The sequence below is a fragment of the Pinus tabuliformis genome, chromosome Q (assembly GCF_031772625.1).
Source record: "Pinus tabuliformis cultivar Carrire ecotype Pingquan chromosome Q, CPIR1, whole genome shotgun sequence".
Classification (NCBI taxonomy): domain Eukaryota; kingdom Viridiplantae; phylum Streptophyta; class Pinopsida; order Pinales; family Pinaceae; genus Pinus; species Pinus tabuliformis.
The window spans coordinates 638,753,840-638,776,764 of NC_142296.1; positions in this window are offsets into that span (position 1 = coordinate 638,753,840).

The window sequence follows — 22,925 nt, forward strand, 5'->3', positions numbered from 1 at the left end:
AATTCCTAGAAAACATAAACAATGTGATGCTTGCATTCTAGGAAAGCATAGCAAACAGTCTTTTCATGATTCACATTCAAGAGCACATAGGAAGCTTGAACTTATTCATTCAGATTTATGTGGTCCAATGCCTGTTCCTTCTGCAAATGGAAATAAGTATATCATGACATTTATTGATGATTACACCAGAATGTGTTGGGTTTACTTATTGAAGAACAAATCTGATGCTTTTCAAACATTCAAGAATTTTCATGCACAATCTCATATTGGGTCTATTCGCACTGATAATGGAAAAGAATATACATCAAATGAATTTGAACACTATCTTCGCCAACATGGGATTAAACATCAAACAACTGTGCCTTATAATCCTCAACAGAATGGTGTAGCTGAAAGAATGAACAGAACAATTTTGAATATGGTACGATCCATGCTTTTCTTCAAAAATGTAAAGACAATGTTTTGGGCTGATGATGTTCTATGTGCTGCATATATAAAGAATAGATGTCCATCTAGTGCTATAAGAAACAAGACTCCTTATGAATTGTGGTATGGACATGTTCCTTCGGTAAAACATCTCAGGATATTTGGTTCCACCTGTTATGCTTTAATACCAAAGGTACATAGAAACAAACTTGGTGCTAGAAGTCGTAAGTGTATCTTCCTGGGGTATTCAAACACATCTAAAGCATACCGCCTTTATGATGAAGTAAATAAAAAGTTTGTTTTATCTAGAGATGTCATTTTTCTTGAATCATCCAAATCTGACAGTGTTGTTGAGCGGCAACTTGATCGCTTGGATAGATTCACAAAACCGAAATCATTCCAAGAGTTTGATAATCAGATTCCACATCTTGAAGGGGGGATTCCTATACTAGATCAACATGTGGAATCTTCTTCTGAAGAACAATCTCCCCTGCATGACACTCCAACAACGGATGATGCTTTAAGTGATGTAATTGATAGAATTGGGAGACTCAATCTTGATTCAGACCCAACTCAATCAACAGAATAGCCTGGACCATCTCAGAAAGGTCCCCCAAAGTGGCTGACAAAGACACTTGAAAGTGTTCATCCTGATGAAATTGGAAAAACAGGAACCAGAAATACAAACCGACAAGATGGAGGTGATGTAGATAACTCTAATTCACCTGTTGATATGGATATTACTTATGATTGTGAATTGAACTTGTCTACAGATTTTGAACCAACTTCCTTCAAAGAAGCTGCTTCTCATGATGAATGGAAAGAAGCGATGCAGAAGGAGTATGATGCCCTCATAAAGAATGGCACTTGGAAGTTGGTTGATCCTCCATTTGGAACCAAACCAATTGGCTGCAAGTGGGTCTACAAGAACAAGTACAAAGCTGATGGCTCACTTGACAAGCACAAAGCTAGGCTTGTGGCAAAAGGTTTTACACAGAAGGAAGGGGTCGATTATGAGGAAACTTTTGCTCCCACAGCAAAATGGGCCACCATCCGGACACTCTTTGCACTAGCTGCTCAGAACGGTTGGAAAGTCCATCAAATGGATGTAAAAACTGCATTCTTGAATGGAGATCTAAAAGAGAATGTTTTTATGTCCCAGCCTGAAGGATTTGCTGTGAAAGGACATGAACACAAAGTATGCAAACTTGTGAAGTCTTTGTATGGCCTCAAACAAGCACCACGAGCCTGGTATGAAAAACTAACTGAGCATCTCCTGAAACTCAACTTCAAACATTTTGATCTTGATGATGCAACTTTATTTGTCAAGAAAGTTGGCAAAACAGTTGTATATCTTGTGGTATATGTAGATGATCTTTTAATGACAGGGAACAATGAAAGCTATATTGCATCCATAAAGAAAGAATTAGGAAAATTTTTTGAAATGACTGATTTGGGCTATGTTCATTACTATCTTGGCATTGAAGTAACCCAACATCCAAAGTCCATATTTCTTTCTCAAAAGAAATACATTGGAGATTTGTTATACAGATTTGGCATGACAGAGTGCAATCCCCTTTCTACTCCAATGGAACAAAACTTGAAGCTCACATCTACTGAAGGAAAGGAATTTGAGGATGCAACAAGGTATAGACAACTTGTAGGAAGTCTCATCTACCTCACTACTACCAGACCAGACATTTCATTTGCTGTTGGAATCCTCTCCAGGTTTATGCAAAAGCCTTGTGAGGGACATTGGTCTACTGCAAAAAGAGTTCTAAGGTACTTGAAGGGAACTCAAGACCTTGGAATCAAGTATACACAGGTGGACGACTTCAACTTGATTGGATACTCTGATTCAGACTTCGATGGAGACAAAGAAACTGGGGTATCTACTTCAGGATATGCTATGAGTCTTGGATCAGGAGCTGTCTCCTGGAGATCATGCAAACAATCAGTACCAGCAGATTCCACAACAGAAGCAGAATACGTGGCAGCAGCTGAAGCAACGAAAGAAATTGTGTGGCTCAGGAAAATTCTTGAAGATTTGCAAGTAAAACAAATACAATCTACTCCACTCATGATTGATAACACATCTGCAATAAAGTTGGCCAAGAATCCAAAGTTCCATGATCGTACTAAACACATCAATACTAAATATCATCTGATCCAACATCATGTTGAGGCCAAAACAATCCATCTTCGTCATTGTTCCACAAACGAGCAAATTGCAGACATCTTCACCAAAGCGCTTGGAAGAGAAAAGCTTGAAAGATTCAGAACGATGCTTGGACTCACCAACATCCCTTCAGATTAAGGGGGGGAATGTTGACACCTAATCCGAAACGGATGGGTGAACTGGACAGTCATCTAGAAGATGAACTGATCCGTTTTCATTTTTGTATATATATGCATGAGTTACCTAATGAATAAATCAATCAGTTTTGTCTCTCGTTCAATGTGGAGTTACCCTGGCCTGACAATGATGATGTTTGTGCAATTTATCAAGATATTTACGAATATGTTGAAAAAACCTAAGAAAGATGTTACTTTTCTTGACATGTAGAAGCAATGTTATTAAAGGCGTGTTTGGAAAAAAATTGTTCTGAACTGGGCCTCCGAACTAGAATAGGTCGGTTCGATATTGAATCGGTCGGATCTGTAAAGGAAACGGTCGGTTCAAGACCGGTTCCAGCGTAAAAAAAATGTTCTTTTTTTAATTTTTTTAATTTTTTATTTGGTGTTCCACTTCTAATTCTCCCCTAGGCTAGCCTATGGCCCTCAGCCTAATAATCAACCCTATGGCCCTATTATTGCTCTACAATTCATGGTAATCTTAAATTCTTAAAGTAAAAGTGATAATCTTTCATTTTCATCCTTTTAATTCAATTTTTAACATTACAATGAAATGACTGAGGATGTTTGAGAGTGGTTACAACCTCATTGGATTTCATATGGAGAAAGTAGAATTTTAGATTTCACTCAAAATCCAGCAGACTTAACAGTTTTTCAAGATTTCAATATTAAGGGGATTGCAACGTTTTCATTGGATTTTGTCATGTACGAGGGTATAGAATTAGTATTTAATAAATAACACCAAGCCCTCTATGTACTTTGATGTTAGTGGAATTGGTTGTCGAACTCCTCTATGTACTAAAAATGTACCCATTGCTCAAACAAAATCTTGACATGACATGTTATGTTTTTTCTATCTTATTTTTATGCCTAAATGGTTATATTGATGACGAAGACCCCAATATAGGCAATGGTTTTGATCATTTTTATGCATTTGATGTATCATGATTTTTTGGTATTAGAGGCCATCTAGAGCCTATTTGTTGATGTATTTTTGGTTCAAATATGGTTTGCACTCTATGTAATTTTGGTTATGTGCACCCTTACATGTTATGTAAATGAGAACTTTTTCATATTTGTGTAAAATGTTTTGGATTCATATGGATGCACATGAATATATATCTATATATATATATATATATATATATATATATATATATATATATATATATATATATATATATATATATATATATATATATAATTTTCTTTAGAATATGAATATTTTGTGATTTTGGTAAACCGGTTTTTTTCCCGGTTTTTTACTGGTTTCGGTCTAGTTCTGACCAGTTCCCGGTCCACAAGATTTTTCGGTTCGATCACCAGTTCAGTTCTGATAACATTGGTAGGAAGTGAGACACTTTTTGAGATAAATAGTCACCACCATAATAAAAAACTTATTGATCTTATTTTGCATTCATCATTGTAATGTCATATTTTGCATAATATACTTTAAAAACTTATTAATAATGCTCCATAAAAATCAATGACTAACTTATAAATCCTCTAGGTCCAAATTAACCCACTAAACAATATACATTAACCCATAAAAACTTAACCCCATTCCCCTAAGCCCTTAAACCCCTAACCCATAAGCCCTTAACTCCTAACCCTTAAACCCTTAAACAATAACCCCTTATCCCTAAGCCCTTAAATTAATTAACCCCTAACTCGACCTAACCCCTTAAATGGCTCTAACGAAAATAATCAAATAATATTTCTAGTCCACATCAAGATGAAAAAATAGGTAAAACACCTCCTTAAATAATATTATAAAATACATTTACAATAGAACGATAACACAATTTATAATACAAATACATACAATCTAAAATACAATATACATACAAACATTTGCAAAAACAATCTACAATACAAAGATATAATAAATAACTTACAAATAGATTATATTCATGTCCACTTTCAACATGTCCATATTATCTACAATTGTTTTTAGATGGTTTTATTAGAATTTTCTTTGTCCTCAAGCCCCTGCAATTTCTACAAGGGAAATAACATTTTCCATCCTCAGAAGCCCTCAATGTCGATCCCACGTATCCTTGGTCTCCTTAAGGAATGTTATGTGACATTTTTTGTCACCAAACTTTCAGTGATGATTTTGTTCAAAAATCAACCTCAAAATAAACCTACAACCTTTCAAAACAATCGCAACTAATATATAAAGCAACTATGCCAAAGTCATATGATGTTAGTGCCTCTACACACACACACACACATATATATATATTATAATAATATATTTAATAACTTTATGTATTTAATTTATATTAAAATCATATAATATTAATATTAATATTAATATTAATAGATATATATAATATTAATGTTATATTTATTTTAATTAGTCAAACTGATCAAAATGGGTCCCATATTAGACATTGTCAACGCAAAAAGTCATTAATGGTGGAATTGAACGTTATGCAACAGTTATTTATCATTTGTAAGAAATTGGACAACACATTTTCATATTGGATATAGCGTCGGATATCCGACGATAAAAGAACTATCATCAATTATTCGGCGATAGAAGGGATTATATGAAAACATCTGATAATCAACGGTATAGGGCATTCCGTCGAATATTCAACCAGTAAATAATTGTCATCAGAGATTCGACAATAGTCGGGATTTTAGGAAAACAAAAAACAAAAAAATCATTTAACTTCCGACAACTTTTTCCAATTTTAGCCATTATGTATGATTCCATTGTTGGAATTTCCATCCAAATGTAGTAGTGCTTAGTTAAGGAGAGTGTAACATATTTATTAAAGAGATCGTAAGAGAAATCTTTTATGACATGCCTTTAATGAGTGCATAAGAGAGAGTGTAACGTATCATTAAGAGAGAGAGAGAGTTACATAGTGCCATGTGAGTTATCAAGGAGAGAGGTGTGAAGTGATTGATATGATGAAGGTAAGGTGACTTGTAATTCTTTTTAATAATAATATCATAATATCGTAAAGGATAATAATAATAATAGTAATATTAATAATATTGATTATTAAGTCAAGATTGAACTATTAAGATTGATTAATGATAAGTTAAGTGATTTTCCTTCAACTATACTTGATTATCAATTGATACAAGGTGATTTACTATTTTTGGAAAGTCATACTTTAGATGTTAAATGACTTTCTGTTTTTAGAAAGTCACTCCAAAATTGTTAGAAATGAGATTTTATTTAAGGAAATTCATCCTTGAGCTGCAAATTTTTAGCCGGATGAGGTAGGGCATCCAAGATAAGAGTAATCTTTGAGGATTGGTAATCCAAGATAAGAATAGTCTTGTAAGGACATACTTGGTGAACATTCAAATGGGGTATGTGTCTTGAGAGGCGGTGGTGTTGGTGTCCAAATGTATGCCTCCCAGCATTGTTCTCTGATTTGGTGGAGAGTTAAATCTTGTCATTCAAGGTCTTGCTATTTTAGAATTGACAATGTTGGTTATGATGATCATGCTTGATGATGCCTATCAATTTGAAATCTTCTTATGAGAATATTTCAATTTGAGTATCCTTGTATCTCGTTGTGTAATTATTAATACCTCCCTAGTTAAGATGGAGTGTTAACAAATATAACTAGGTTCGGTCTTCATAAATATCTTTGTACTTGTATCAATATGTATTTCTTGTAAAAAGGAAAAAAGAAGGGAAAAAATTATTATTATTATTATTATTATTATTGTTAAAGCATGTTCTTCATGCTTCCACGGTATATTCAATCAAGAAGAAAATTTATCATTTGTCAAATTCCCATTTGGACTATTTTGTAACAAAGAAAAAAAATTGTGAGTCAAAAAGAGTCATTTTTTCACACAAGACCAAGGCAGTCCTACCTTGTCAAGTCGACCTTAAAGAGGCCCTATTCAACCTCCTGGATGGCTATAAAAGGAAGATAATTTGACCTCATTTGTTCACTCACATAGAATTTGATTTCTGAACAAGAAAGAAGAAGAAGTGTGAAGGCCAAGGAAGAGAGAGAAGAATCCAAGGAAGTAAAATCATGTTTTTGCTTCTCTTTGATCACACTTGTGAAGTTAATGGGGTTACTTTGCAAATTACAAGGCCGAAATTTTGTTTTTGCAAAGGTGTTGGGGGGATTGTGTTTATGTGAAGGTTCTAGGGAAATCATGTCTCTGCAAAGGTGTCAGGACAATTCTGCAAAGGTGTTGGGGCAATTCTATGAAGTTGCAGGTCTAAAATTATGATTTGAAGAGGTTTAACCAACTTTGATTCTTGTTTTCATGGTTTGTTTGGAGAATATATGAAGGAGGGTTGACTTGGTTCCTTGTGGAGGTCTTGGTCTTGGGTCTTGGATGTCTCACTTTGATCTGATTCTATAAGAAGATAATTTGATTGGGTTTTCCCCCTTGTGGGGTTGTTCTATGGCTTGGAGCCTACATCTTGTGTTATTTTTGTTCTTGTGATCTTCATGCACTTTATTTTTTTGGTAATTGCTTGATGAAGAATACTTAATAAAGTAATAAAATCCAACAAACACTCACAAGTAATTATCAAGTAAGATAAATCAACCCTAATCTGCAAACATATTGATTTCTCGACACTTCCTTTTCCCTATCTTTAAAAGAGCTCAGTAACCTGTCAGCCTTAGCTTTTATCTCCCAGATAGTGTTGATGATTGTTGGAGACATAATCCTTGGGATTATGTGAATTTGGCTTATTCACTTGAGAGGAAGGAAAAAATCCTCAAGTGATGGAAAATATTCATGAGAATTCCGAGAGACCAAACCAAGGGCTACGAAATTGTGTATTAATATGTATATTTTGTTAATTATATGCATATCATATTTATCCTAATATGTTCTCCATATTCTTGAGTGTTTTTAACAATGGTATCAAAGCAAGGTTTCTTGAGATATACAATCAGTTTGTGAGCCACGGTGTGTGGCCTTCCTAGACCGTGGGTTTTTTATATTTCCTGAGCATGGGTTTTTGGGCTTCCTAAGTGTTCCTTCCCCATGCAGCTAGGCACAGAGATGGGTTGCATCTTCTCCTACTGCCTGGTTGAATGCAAGTTAGATTCCTCTAACACACTCAAATATGGGCCTAAATCCTTCCTCGTTGGGGAAATATTTATGTCATTGTAATGAAATCCAACCTTAGTAGCTCATAATCAAAGATTGCAAGCCTCTTTTTCGTTGGCATTGTTATCCCACAATAGAAGGGTTTTCTTTGCTTGTTTTCCTTTGCTAAATATGGTCATCCCTCTGCTCACATCTACCCTGTTACGTATGGAATTTCATATCCATTGCTTCAGCCCTTTGTGGTAACATTTTCCTACAACTTTGGCACTCCCTTTCCTATATTTGTAACCATTTCTCTTTGTGTGAATAGTCCTAAATTACTTGTCTCTATCATATCAGATCCTAGGCGCTCTACAACATCTGTTAGTTCGATCATTCTACCGCGAGCATATTTTTCTCCCTATCTCTTCTCTGGAATTACCCTATTGTTTATGTGCCCATTCTCTCTCTCTCTAAGAACTCACTTCTTTAGCCTAGGATTCTATCCATGACCTGCAACAACACAAGTATCATAATCATGCAAGAAGGCATGTTTGCATTCTCGTTTAATGTGTGCCTATTTTTTGCCATTTATCTCTCATGCCAATCCATCAATTGATGTCCATGAAGAGCATGTGAATGTAGTTGATGTCTAAATCTAGATAATCATTGACAGTGAGGATGTACGGTTTCGATACCCTTTCATAATCATAGAAAATTAATACATGGTGCACTAGCTGGGAATTGAACCTTGGTCTTAAAGAAATTGTGAGATGGTGCACCAACTGGGAATTGAACCTTGGTCTTAAAGAAATTGTGAGATAGGCACCCATTGTTATATTTGTGACAAAAATATATTTATATAAGTGAAGCATACTCAAATGTTCACAAAATTGGAGAAAAACACATGGTATTGTGTTGTGTGATAATGGGAATAAGGAGCAGATCAATCGTGGTTCATCCCAGTAGCGAACAATTTGATACCTATGTATATGATATTAAAAATCTGAAATGTTATATTGTTTTCTTTGTACACCTGTGAGATTAGCACTATTGTGGGTATCCATAGGAATACATCAAGACAGACTCTATCATAGACATTCTAAAGGCATGTTAAAGATGGAATTGAGCATCTCTTGGTCGTATCTATTTCTTTCTCGACAGAGTTCTCTCTTCTTAGCTACAGTTCAGGGAGTTGGACGTGGACCTAGAGATACATCTTTAGAAGATCCCAAATAGTAAGACTAATGCATCAAATGATTTGATGGAAATCATCATTTATTGATGGAAAATGTCACTTGACTGTTAACCTAGTCATACAAAACTCGAGTCCCCTACTGCTTTCCATAAAATAAACCATTAGGTTCTTAGATGAGGAAGTGTAATTCCTTTGATTTCTCATGCAAGGAATTTCATCACATAAAAGACCATTTTGTCATTGAATTTTTATTTGGTGAAGCCCATGTCAATATATTGTGGTATAAATTATGCTACCAAAGGAGTTTTTAGAGGCACTGCATATACAACCTATGCTAGAAAGTTTATTGGATTCCACACTACCTTCACTACCCACATACATAACCACAAGCTTCATAGGGAAATGGTGTTACAAGGAGAGGGACTCTCAGTTGGAGCATATTTTCTCTTAGAAAATAAATACATTAGGATCCCACTTTCATGATGGCAGGCATGTCAACCGGCCTACAAATAGCCATTTATCCATCAGTATCAGTCGGCTTTGAATCAAAATTTTATTCAATGCAAGAAACTTATCGGTTATCATATGGAATCTGGTGGGGCCATGATTGGCCACACAATCTCTACCAATGGATGCAAGCCCAACAAAGATGAAACAAACTAATAAACAACAGAGAACATGACTTGTTAGATGACAAATGATTTATATGCATTAACAAGATTGGCATTGACAAGAGTATTGAAATATTTATTAAAAATAGTGGTGGCACCCACACTACTAAGTGAAAATATGATTGTGAGCCTAAGCCTACTGTAAAGTGTTGTATGTCTAAGTGAGTATTGCTACTCATGTAACTGGTTGCTAGATTTTGATTTATTTTTTAAGGAGAATTTCAATGCCAAATTGAAGTGATTATGTTTTGTATTCGGCCCTCCAAATGGACTCAAAGCATTGATGGCAACCCTATTTTGTGTGGCTTAATTTTTTGAAAATGGATCAAATTAGTGAAGTATTAGATTTTTTTAATACTTTGATATTCTCCATTATTGATGATACAATCAAAATTTGCAAAGCCACTCTCACGGACATTCGAACTTGTTTACAATATTTTCAAGACAATATTTAGTTTCTTCAATTTGAGTCACATCTCCAACGAAATGAACTACAACAAAGGAATCACATTTTGAAAAGGTGTGTGTTCAGAATATCTTTCTTTTTCAATTTGAGGTTGATTCCCATCAGTAGCCAACACGTGATCAGATTAGAGACGCCACTTCAAGAGTTAATTTAAATGAAGATGTAGAAGTTAAACTTGCACTTCTCAATCCCATAATCAGACCTTGGGAAGAAGTTATTAACAATATGCATACAACTGGTCTTAGATATGAAAAGGAAATTTCCTTTCACATTTTAGACTACTCCAAACCAATCTAGTTTTAGAATGTTGGGTTTCTCTAGAACAGTGCCTCTTCACCTACTCCACCTCCACATTCACTTTAGATTCATAGATGCCAACATTATGATTGGGTTGGACATGTTAAAGATCAGCGTTTTGATCTTCACCCTTCTAAGCATTGTGGAAAATGTTTAGTCAATTTAGTGTCCTAAATTGCTTGCATGAATTATCAACCGAGGTTTGTAGACTGATGAAGCGTGATGCACTATATGTGCTTAGTTAACTTTTCTCTTACTTCATTGTTTTGTATTTTTATGTTTGTTTTGGGGGTTTCTGTTCTTTGATGTCTAAGAATATACAATCTATGAGAGATTTAAATGAATCTAATGAATTTTAAAATAGAGTAAAGGTTCCTAAGTTATTATAATCTCCTAAGAATGGACCAAGAACTGTTTAACTAGTTAGAACCTAATAAGAAAAACAGAGCATCTATCTTATCCTATCATTAGTCATATCCATGGATCTAATTCTTAAAACCAGAAGTGATATTGATACAGAAGGTAACTCAGTAGTTGCATTCATTTAAACACTCAACCATTCAATTTTGGAATATGATGGAACCAATCTCCTTGAAATGATTTTTTGGAATGTCAAGTGATGCAAATAAGTAAGGATGTGAAAGCAAAAAAGAAAAGGTAAAAGCATGTAAAACTAATAATGTACTGAGTAGATTCAATTACTGCATGAATTAGATATTTAACCATTTAAGTTAGAATCATCATCATTTTGAAATGGTTTTGAGAACATCTATTAATACAGCTAATTGACAGTTCTATGCTAAGAAAATGAGTAACAAAACAGTAAGAAAATTAGGCAACTGTGTATTCTTATTACTTCAATCTTCATTCAGTAATTTTTCCATAAAATATCTCAGAAGAACAAGGCCGCACAGGTATGATTTTATCCTTACACTATTGGTTACAAACTGAAATGAAACATCATTCTAAATTAGATAAAACGGACTTGTGAAAAACAGAGCAATAGAAATTAAATTGAAAACAACAAGTGAAAAAACTCCTTTAGTGCAGGGGCCCTCTGCAACTGATGTGGCTGAATGCTAGCTAGTTAAAGATGCACTTTTAAACCACCATTGACAAAACGAAGTTTGTATTATGAACAAAATGAAGTCTGAATACAGAGTATCAGCAAAAAGCTTGTAATTCCTTCTAGCTTCTAACTACTTCTTAGTTTCATGCAACCGATATTTATAGGAAAATAACATATCTATTTAAGAGAAAAAATTGCTACAGGTGGCTAATTCGAATCTAACATGGTTGTTTATGAGAAAAACTTGCTACAAGTGGCTTAATTTGAATTGTAATAGGACTATTTAACTTCTTATCAGCTATAGGTGGCTTAATTTGAAATGTAATAGGACTGTTCAACTTCTGATCAGCTACAGGTGGCTTAATTCGAATTAACTCTTCAACAAAATTGTTAGACTCTTGATTAGCCGCGAAAGAGCATATCAAGAGTCCTACTGCTTCTAGATAACGTATTTGACTTCATCTTTGACCATGACTTTAGACATGCTTTTCTGTCGATCTGGACCGAGTGAATAGGATAGAATCCATGTGGAGATGGTTCTAGAAATGCCCATGTGGCCCAGTTCTTCATTTGACACCTGTAACCTGCCAAACCATGAGAGTAGCTACGGAATCCACAGTTAGTTGCAGAATAGGCTGCGTTCTATAGCTAATTTGCAAAAATCTATAAAAATAGCAAGAACATGAAAATATAATATGGTGATCATTTTAATGCTTTCCTCAAACAAAACCTAGAATTTATCATTGATTGGATCTGTAGTCTTATGAGAAAATGAGAGAAAAAGGTGAGAACAAATATCAAGGGGAAGGTAATTCTGAGGTTCAACAGAAAACATGTTCATCATTCAAACATGTGTTCCAAACATAAGATTCCTACAAGAGGAAAGATTCACCTTGGATGGATCTCTTCTTGGCAATGGTCTTCAATAGCGAAGAATATATAGTAGTTGTACTTTAGAGTTCATTGTTGAATGTTGACGCGTCTTGCAGTAGATATATCTTCATCTTCTCACATTCTATTTGATAGGGGGGAATTGATGGTCAACTACTAGTTGCGAAGTTATATTAAGTGATCCTGAGTCACATCTTAAACCAGAAATTCCTACCAAAGCCTAGAGCTATAGTCAACCAAGGTCATAGTCAAAGTTGTAGGTAGAGATAGACTCGTGTTCCATGAGAATGATATGGTCGGTGGCCACCCTAAAACACCACTAGTAGAATACTTTACTCATCTAATCAATTTGTGGTCATTTTTAAACCATAATCAGGGAGCACTTCCACTTAACATAAGACTTCATCTTCTAGCCAAATTCAAATTTTTTTCATGAAATGCTTCAAGGAAAGTTCCAGAGTTGGTGGACAATCTTAAACCGCCACTTGAAGAAGACTTTGACTTTTTCTACCTCATTTGCTTTGTGGTATTCTTCAAACTACCATTTCAACATATCCAACTATTTGTTGCTATCTACCTCTGTATTTCATCTCTCTTCATGGACTTACATGCACCGCTTCAAATTAAGGGGAGGAGGGAGGGGGTGTTGGAAACATAATCCTTGGGATTATGTGAATTTGGCTTATTCAATCGAAGTAAAGTCAAAAAGCCTCAAGTGAAGGAAAATGGTTATGAGAATTCCAAGAGATCTCTTGGAAGATGAAACCAAGGGTCATAAAAATGTGTATTAATATGTATTTTATGTTAATAATATGCATCTGACATTTATCTTAATTTGTTTTCCATCTTCATGAGTGCCTTAACAATTATTTTCAAGATATTCGTGTGTGTGTGTGTGTGTATAAAGTGTTGGTGTTACCTGCATTTAGCCGGTATCTTGATCTTTAATCTCCAGGATCTATCTTCCTTGTCCAGAAAGTAATCACAAGTCATCTCCAACTCTATATAAAGTGTTGGTGTTAACTGCATTTATCCAAATATCTTGATCTTTAATCTCTAGGATCACTCTTCCTTGTCTAGAAAGTAATCACAAGTCATCTCCAACTCTATCTTGATAAAACTTGGCAATTTTTCCTTCGATTTCTTTAAACTACATTTGAGATCTTTCAAAATAAGATTATATCCAATTCTTAGACGTTGCCTTGGCCCTGGATAGATCCTCAGAAAATTGTCTCATGAAAGAGAAAGGTGAAGAGGAGGAAATATTCTCCCAAGAATCTGCAACCAAAGCTTGATAGTCATCTTCTTCAAGCTATACAAGGTTGAATTTGAGCAGCCCAAAAGGAGAATCACCTCAAAACAACATATTGAATATGATGGCCATGTGATTAGAAAGGCCACCTTCAAATACCTTTGAGTTTAAAAGAAAATCATTGCTCATCGTTGCCTAAAAAACCAAAAATATTTCTAACCTTTTTGAGACATCATCCCCATAGTTCGTAAATTTATCCAAGTAGGAACCAATTTGACTAGCTCAATATCCATTAGGTGTTGTGATGAGGCTCATCAATAGGTATATCATAAGGGTCACAATGCCATCCTCCAGCTTTAAAATCATCTCTTTCTCACATTTATTTACAAATTTTGTTATATTATGCTTAGTGTGAGGAGTAAAAGATGTGTTGCTATGTCATGTGGCCTAATATGTCTTAAATGCAAGAATTGGAGAAATTTTGAGATAATTTGAGTGCAGGAGCTCAGAGTAGAAAACAAGGAGAGATTCTAGGAGGTTTTCCACCTCCTTAACTCCTCCAATCAGTCAAAGATCACTACCTTATCTCTCATCAACTCAAGGTCATTGGTAGCCAAGCAGGTTGAGGTCATTGGTAGCCAAGCCAGTGCAGTTCAAGGAAGATCTAGATCCACCTTTCTCGAGTTTGGGAGACAAACATCTCTATTTTCTAGGGAGTTGTTGGTAGCTACCCTTTTGTATAAATAAACATGCTAAGGAACTCATTAGGATTCAAATTTTGGTTGTAGCTAAGAGGCTATTGAGCTCAAGCACTTGTGACTGTTATTTTTGATGATGTATTTGACATTTCTGGAATGATAATGAGAAGTTTCATTTTGATCCATCACTGAGTTAGTCCAGAGGGCTGAAGCTCTTGGGTTTGGGCCCAACCCCAGTAGCTTAGGTCCCTCTTATGTATTTATACTTATTTTAGCTTATAATTTTTTATTAGTTTTTTCATTTCAGTAAAGTATAGTTCCTCAAAAAGTTTGTGACTATGGCCTCTATCTCATCTCTCTCATGGGAGCATGATTAGAGGACTCCACCATCACAGCCCAAAAACATTGTGTGATTTATTGTTTATGATTTCTTGGAAAAGTCTACATTTGTTATATTTCTTTACATATGATTGTTGTAGCTTAGAAGTTAATTCATTGCATATATCAAGTTCTTAGCATCAGTTAGATAGTTTCCAAATTCAACTCATCTTTTCCACCATTGATTGTAATATTTTGCAAATGAAAAGAAGAACAACTGCATGTGATTTTGCGGGGTTGTTGGATCTGTAGGCAAGGAATATTTTCACCATCTCCATCCAAGACTTCTCCACTCTCTTTTGATGAATGCCAACCAATGTTCTTGATCTCTGTTTTTAGGTCACCATGAGTAGCCCTCTTAGCCCAAAGTTGGCCTTCCTGAAGTGTTGGGTTTGACTAGGGGTGTTGGTCACCTTCCATACATTTCCCACAACCTTCATCCATCTTTCCATCACTTTATCCCATCATCCTTACCCTCCAAACCCTCTCGGAAAACTTCCTGTAGCATTTCAGGACTTCTTGTAGCAATACAGGAATCCTGTAGCAACTTCCTGTAGCACACCTATAGCAGCCTGTTTTGCCCCTGTTTTGACCTATAATGCCAGTGTAGCTTAGTTTAGGAGTAGGTTGACCCCTCAACTTGGACTCCATGATCATAGGTACCACCTAGGCCATTCCCTCCATTCCTTTTCCTTTACTGCAAGAGAAAATAGCATTAGTTTCTTCATTACAGATTTGGCAATTAGGACATTACTTAATCTACAAGTGTGAGTTAGATAAATGATGCCTGAATTCTTGAGTTGTGAATTTGATAGCTAGATGGTTGATTGCAATTAGTGTAGCTTTACTTTCTGCAGTTATCATAATTCTTGTGTTCTCTCATGGATTGATTCAGTAGCCTTTACAAGTTGACAGCATTTGCAAGTTAGATTTGAACAACATTTACTTTTTCTGCACTAGGACTAGCTTTTGAGTAATGCTTTCAGTAGTTAATCTCCCCTAGTTCAATAAGAGTGTTAGGGCTCCAGGAAACTCTCCTAGGTTGTAGCTCAGAGATGCCTGGTAACATATAAATTAAACTATTTTTGCAGAAGTTTATTGGAAGGGATGATGGTTTGGTTCAAGCTAGATAACCACTTCTACTCTGTTTTCACTCCAGACATGCATGAACACCCTCAGACTACAAGGCTTTAGACCACCAATGCTCAACAGTTTGGGAATTAGGTGAATATGGAGAATACTGACCACACCAGCAGATACACACAACCATGTGATGGTCAGCTGCAACCAGTAAAGAAAATTGTAGATCTAATCTATCAATGCAAAGACAAGATGACAGTTGTTTTGCATCAGACACAGAAGAAACCTGAGTGGCCTACTCACTAATACATTCAATATTTTAATACAAGGATAAGATGACAGTTATCTAGTATTAAACATGGGAAGAATCATGAATACAGTGCCACAGGCACAAGCTTAGGACGAAGACGAAATGGACAGTGAGCATGTAACAACAAAAGAGGCTTGCATTGGTGAAAATGAAAATGAGACACTGCAAGTTACAGAGTGTTTACAATCTCCAGAAGTTGAACCTTACATCAAATGCCAACCCTCATTACATATTTCTTTAGGCTATTTATAGTCTTTCATTACACTGGCCTTAGTCATTTATGGATGGGGGTCTTATTCGACCACCAACCACTATTAACTGTCTGATAGCATCTTCGGATGTAGTTGCTTTCTCTGTTACGAAAACTCCATTAGTTCTAGTACTGTGTTGTCCTTTAGGCGGTTGGATTGATCATGGTAGAGGAGTGCCATAACTGTTTAATTCGGTTGCTGAGTCGTGTCATGTCCTTTTCTCCATTTGGCCATGCTCTCTGTTTAATTCGGTTGTTGGGGTCAGACTGGTCGTGGGGATGGAGTGCATGGGTAGATGAACGGCGAGGGTGGTCGTCAGATCGAGGAGATGTGTGGTGGAGATCAATTTGCAGAGGCTAACAGTCGTGGTGGGAGCAGGATATGTCCAGGCCATCAGATCTTCAAGCAGGTAGATCGAACGGTTATCGGGCGGTGGAGTTGCGCGGACGGTAAGGGGCGGGGTGGTTTACTCTGGGTGGTAATAGTTTTTTATCGCGCAGTCATCGGGCAATAAGTGTAATTGCCCAAAGTCACGCGATTCCATTCAGCGGCTGACATGTAGCGGCGGAGGAGGGAGAGAAATTGCCCATATCGTGCATGTATTGACTGCACTAGTTGTCCATGCGATATGAGCAAGGACCGTCAAATCTGGTGGAGGTGATCTAATGATGGAGGCCGATCGGGCAGGTTGCCTTTATCGGGAGGAACGTGGGCCATTGGATTGGTAGGAGAATATCAACGGCGCGGATAGGGTGAGGTGTTTTATGAGGGCGCAAGGGCATATGGTCGGGTTAGAAGGTTAATTTGGGAAATGGGAAGGGTGAAATGTGATCGGGGTAAGAGGAGAAGGGGAAAATTGAGCCAGGTGGGGCCCCTTTGATAGCAGTAGAGCAAACCGAGCCTCCTTTTGACCCTCCAATAGTCAGCATTGAACCTCAAGGCTAACACTGGCTCCTTCTGGGGATGAAATCCTCCCTGTGAGGTTTCAAGAACCGTAGACCACTGCCTTTTTCATAAAAAACAAGATCAACAATATTGTCTAGTATTCCATTGGGCATGGAGTCTATATAAGCCTACACTAAACTTTGAAAAATAACATATTTACAATACTGAGGCTTGAAAGCCTTAAACAAAATAAACTTTCAAAAACCGCCCATTGACTGGGCCATCAAAAACAGTTTCTCCTTCCAAGTTTTGCAGCATGAAAGTATTGTTTCCCTGGACCTGAGAGATGACAAATGGTCTTGTCCATAGAGCATCAAATTTACCATGATTGCCTTTCTTTTCCTTCAGTGCATCCCATTTGAGAACCCAGTCACCAACCTGAAAATTGTCCATCCTTGCTTTTTTGTCAAAATCTTCCTTGATTTTCCTTACTCTAGAGTTCTCAATTAATTGATCTCTAATCTAATGAACTTCGGCCAAGTTACTAATCCTCCTTGCCATGTCATTTTCCTCATTCTGCTCTTCTTGCAAGAATTTGGCCATAGGGAGGGTCAATTGGATTGGGAATACAGCCTCAGTGCCATATACTAATTTGAATGGAGAATTCCTGTGGATTTCTTGGTGGTGACCCTGTCAGCCCAGAATGCAAACTTCAGTTTGGAATCCCAGCTCCGCTTGTTGTCTTCCAGGAGCTTTTTGATTATCCTTACTAGGCTCTTATTGGATGATTCTGCTAGGCCATTACCTTGAGGATACTATGAGGTGGAATGCACTAGTTTAATGCCCATTGAGTCACACATGTCCACCAACTCTTTTGCCCTGAAAGCCACTGCATTGTCTGTAACCAATTTGGTTGGGTAGCCAAACCTGGTGAAAATGTTTTCTGTCAATAATTTTATGACAATCTGGTGATCAGCTTTCTTAGTGGGGATGGCCTCAATCCATTTGGTAAAATAATCAGTGGCTACTAAAATCCATCTATGCTGGCCACTGGAATGTGGATTAATCTCCCCTATGAAATCCAAACCCCACTGCTGGAATGGGCCACTAGTATGTATTGGCTTTAGGGGCAAAGATTTCAGTTGCTGCCTCCCTGCAAACCTCTGGCACTTGTCACAAGATCTTACAAATGAAAACACATCAGAGAATAGAGTGGGCCAATAATACCCAGCTCTCAGGATCTTGTGGGCAGTGGTTTTCCAATAATGATGTCCCCCAAAGATGCTAGAATGGAACTGGTGCATGACTTCCATAGATTGCTCTTTGTCTAGACACCTTAAGAGGATTCTAGCTGGATCCCTCCAATAAAGCAGGTTCTCATTGATGCAAAACTTGGCTGCTTTGAGCTTAATGGTCCTGGCTTGGCTTGGACTGAGGCCCTGGGGAACTTCTAGCTTCAACAAGAAATGAGCTATACTGGAATACCAATCACAAGAAGCCAAATTCTCATCCAATGACTGGCTCTGCCCATGCTCCATTACTACTTCCCCTATCTGTTCAACATCTGAATTTGTACCCATGCAATTTATGTCCAGCATTCTGCAATTTTCTTCAGCCATCAGCTGAGCAAGGCCCTGGCCTTTGACAAGCTTGGTGGGCTTCAATTCTATGTTGAACTCAATGAGCTTTGCAATCCATTTAGCCCTTCTTCCATCAACATCTGGCTGAGTTAGGACATCCTTTACTGAGGTAGAGGGTACATAGGCAATTACCTTGGAGTGCAAAATGTAGATTCGGAATGCCTTCGAAGACTTAATAAGAGCATAAGCCTATTTTTCAATGATTTCATATCTTAGTTCAGCATCCCTTAAAGTTTTGCTGAAAAAGGTCACTGGGTTCTTTGTACCTCCAACATCTCTCTGCAACAAGACTGCTACAAGGGTGTCACAAGAAGCAAAAGAAAAGATATGGAACTCCTTGTTATAGTCTGGGCTGATTAGAGTGGGAGCTTCCATAATAGCTCTTTTGATAGCTTCAAAAGATCTTCTTGCTGCATCGGTCCATTTAATCTTTGATCCCTTTTTCAGCATAGAGGTGATATGTTTTACCAGTTCTGCAAAATTGGGAATAAACCTCCTCACAAAGTTGATCTTACCTAAAAAGGATTGAACGTCCTTTTTTGATCTTGGAACAGACAATGTCTGTATCGCTTTGACTCTTTCTGGGTCGATCCTGACACCTGCAGCAGAAACAATATGTCCTAAGAGCTTGCCTTCTTCTAGAGCAAACTATGACTTCTTGGGATTTACTGAAATCCCAAACTTTCTGCACTTCAGAAACACTCTTCAAATGCTGCAAATGATCCTGATGATTGCTGGAGTAAACTGTTATATCATCAAGGTAGATAAGGACAAACTTGTCCTTCTCTCCTACAAAAGCTATATCCATGGCCCTCTGAAAGGTGGCCCCAGCATTCATCAGTCCGAAAGGCATCTTGGAGTACATAAAAGTGCCCCAAGGAGTGGTGAAGGTAGTCTTTTCTTGGTCCTCTGGATGTACAGCAACTTGGTTATACCCTGAAAATCCATCCAAGAAAGACATGACTCTAGCCCCTGAAACCTTTTGCAGCAGATGTTCCATTTTGGGTAGGGGGTAGTTGTCTTTCTTAGAGCATTTTTTCAGGTTTCTGAAGTTGACACACAGCCTGATTTCCCCACTTTTCTTCCTCACAACTACCAGGTTGGCTACCCACTTCGAATACCTCAGGGGAACTATGATCTTGGCAGCCAACAATTTCTTAATTTCCTTTTCAATCAAAGGGAGTAGCAGAGGGTTTATGGGTCTCAGCTTCTGCTTGAAAGGGATGGTGTCTTTCTCCAGTGGGATCTTATGCTGAATGATGTTTTTGTCATAAGTTTTAAGGTCACTGTATTCCCAAGCAAAGACATTAGCAAATTGCTTCATTAGGATGCAGTAGTCAAAACTTTGGGTAGTAGACAAGTGGGTGGACATATTTATATACTTTGGATGATCTGGACTCCTTATATTATGTCTATGGACTACAGACTCCTTCTCTTTTTGGGCAGGCTTATAAGGTACATCATTGTGGTCAAACAGCTTCTCTAGAGGCACCAACCCTTTAGGTATATGGTTGCTAGCCAATTGTACAATGCTGTCTTGACCAATTTTTCTCCTTAGCTGGGACTAATGACCCTCCTCCTTGGCTTTGTTCTCTTGATCAATTTGCATTTCGGAGAATTCATCAATGACTTGCAGAAACCTATTGACTTCATCATCATCCTCAAAAACCTTCCAGTATTCAACATTGTCGGGCAAGGATGTCTATATTTCACTTGGATTTCATAAGCCACTTTAGGGGGCATGGGAGGGATGAACATGCTAGCAGACACAGTGAGGGAATTAGCAAGCTGATTTTTGACTCTGGGAATATATGAGATACAAAAGCTATTAAAATAATCATTGAGCCTCCAGACCTCATCTCTATATGCTTTCAGCGTTGGGTGCTTTGCTTGGAACATTCTATTCACTTGTTGAATGATGAGATCAGCATCTCCAAACACCTTTATCTCTCTGATTCCCATTTATTTAGCAACATTTAAGCGTAATATCAAAGCCTCATACTCTGCTATATTATTGGTGACCTGAAAAGTCAGCTAGAAAGACAGATGTATGCATTCCTGTGTTGGGGAGATCAGCACTACACCTGCTCCTGCAGCTTCCCTAGAGCAAGCTCCATCAAAGAACATATCCCAAATCTGTGGCCCTTCCTTCTCCATGACCTCGCATACTGGTTTCTTGAGCTGCACTAAGGCCAACTGGGATTCTTCAATTTGGAGAATACATGCTCCAAAATCAGTGTCCACAGCATAAATGGGATGATTAGTGGGATTCTTTTCATCACTGATGACATATGCCAGCTGGGCTTCCCTGTATAACCTTCTGCTTTCTCCCACAAAAACTGGGATAGTGGCATAGGACAGGTCATTTTGCAATGTCCCACACAACCTTTTAATCCATCTTTGGAAAGTAGCATGCCAAACTTGGGGGGGACATGTGCTACCACAATATCCATCATCATACTCTTCATGGGCAGCTGGGATAAGGTGATGGCTAGATCTTTGATTAACCCCAAACATTTCACCTTTCTTGAGTCAAAAGAGAACAAGTCATGATAGGGTCTAGTGATGTCAAGGCCTAACTCATCCATGACAGCCTTTGGCATTAGATTATGGCTGGCACCTGTGTCCAACAGACAGTTGTGAAGGGTTTTGTCATGAATAGTCAAAGAGACATAGAATGATGGGGAGCTATCATCAGAGGGTTCAGTCCTTGGGCCAAGCACAACTGCAGGTTTGTCATCTTGCAAATTCACATAGTCGTTTGATGCTTGTGTGGCCTTAAGCTCAAGGGCTTCAAGGATGGGTCTCTTAAAGGCTTCATTCTTTACCAGTTCCATCAGAGGTATAGATATTTTCAGCTTCTGGATTTCTGATTCAAAGTTGAAGGGAGAAGGGGACTTGTCAGGACCTCTTACCTCTTGAGTTGGTGCTTTGAGGATAATGGGATCACTGTTGGTCACTTCTGCTTGCTAATCTGCTGCTCTGTGGGGACAGCGGCTCTTTGGACAGGGCTTTCTTTGACATTACTCATCTTTGACCTCAGGTTATATCTCTGTTGATCTTCAGTTTGCAGAACAACTTCTCTATCCCACTCTTGGCTGGTATGGTCCTTGAGTAATGACTCCTCATAGGCAACAAGTGTCAAAAAGGAAACATTGCCTTTGTCTTCCATGTAGTGGATCTCATCCTCTTCATCAAACTGCTCCTCTTCCATGACTACGTTCTGGAAAGGAGTCTTCACCTTCTGTTCTTCACTGGCCTCTTTTCCCCTTTGCATGATCTGCAATTGTTCATTTTCTCTCCTATATGGATTTGGATTTCTAGGAGAAAATGTATTAGGGACCCTTCCTTTCCCTGAATGTTGCTCAACCTTCAGCTTGGAGATTTCAGAGGCCAATGACTCTATCATCTTGGTCATTTTGTCTATCTTGGGGTCTGAGGATGAAGAAGATTCACCCCTCTGTCTCCTTCGGTCAATATGTCCCTTGAGTTTCTCTGCAGCCATGATGTTAGACTCTACCTCCAAAGCTGCATCCTGCATCTCAACCAGAGAAGCACATCTTCTTTCTCTCAATAGCAGGCAGAAGTCAGAATCAAAGGCATTGGCATAAGTGAGCTTGGTAGAGGTGGGGGTAGGTTTCACTTCAGCTGGTATCTTGTTGTACATGCGGTTAAACCTTTTATTGAAATCAGACAATGACTCCCCATTTTCCCTTTTTAGGTTGCCAAACTCGGTATGATAATAGAGAAAATCTTTCTTATCCCCCCAATGCTTTAGGAAAACATCATCTAAGGCCTCAATGTCTGTTATAGACCTAGGGGTTAATTCTCTGAACCATTTTCTAGCCTCTCCATCTAGGCTTTGGACAAATACTCTCATCCACACATCATCTTCACTAATGTCTAGATTATCAGCATAGCTATAGAAGGACTCAAGATGTTCTTCTGCTGTGACTCCTTCTGTCCCAGTGAACTTAGGCATGTACTTCTGATATTCTCCTATAGGCATAGCATT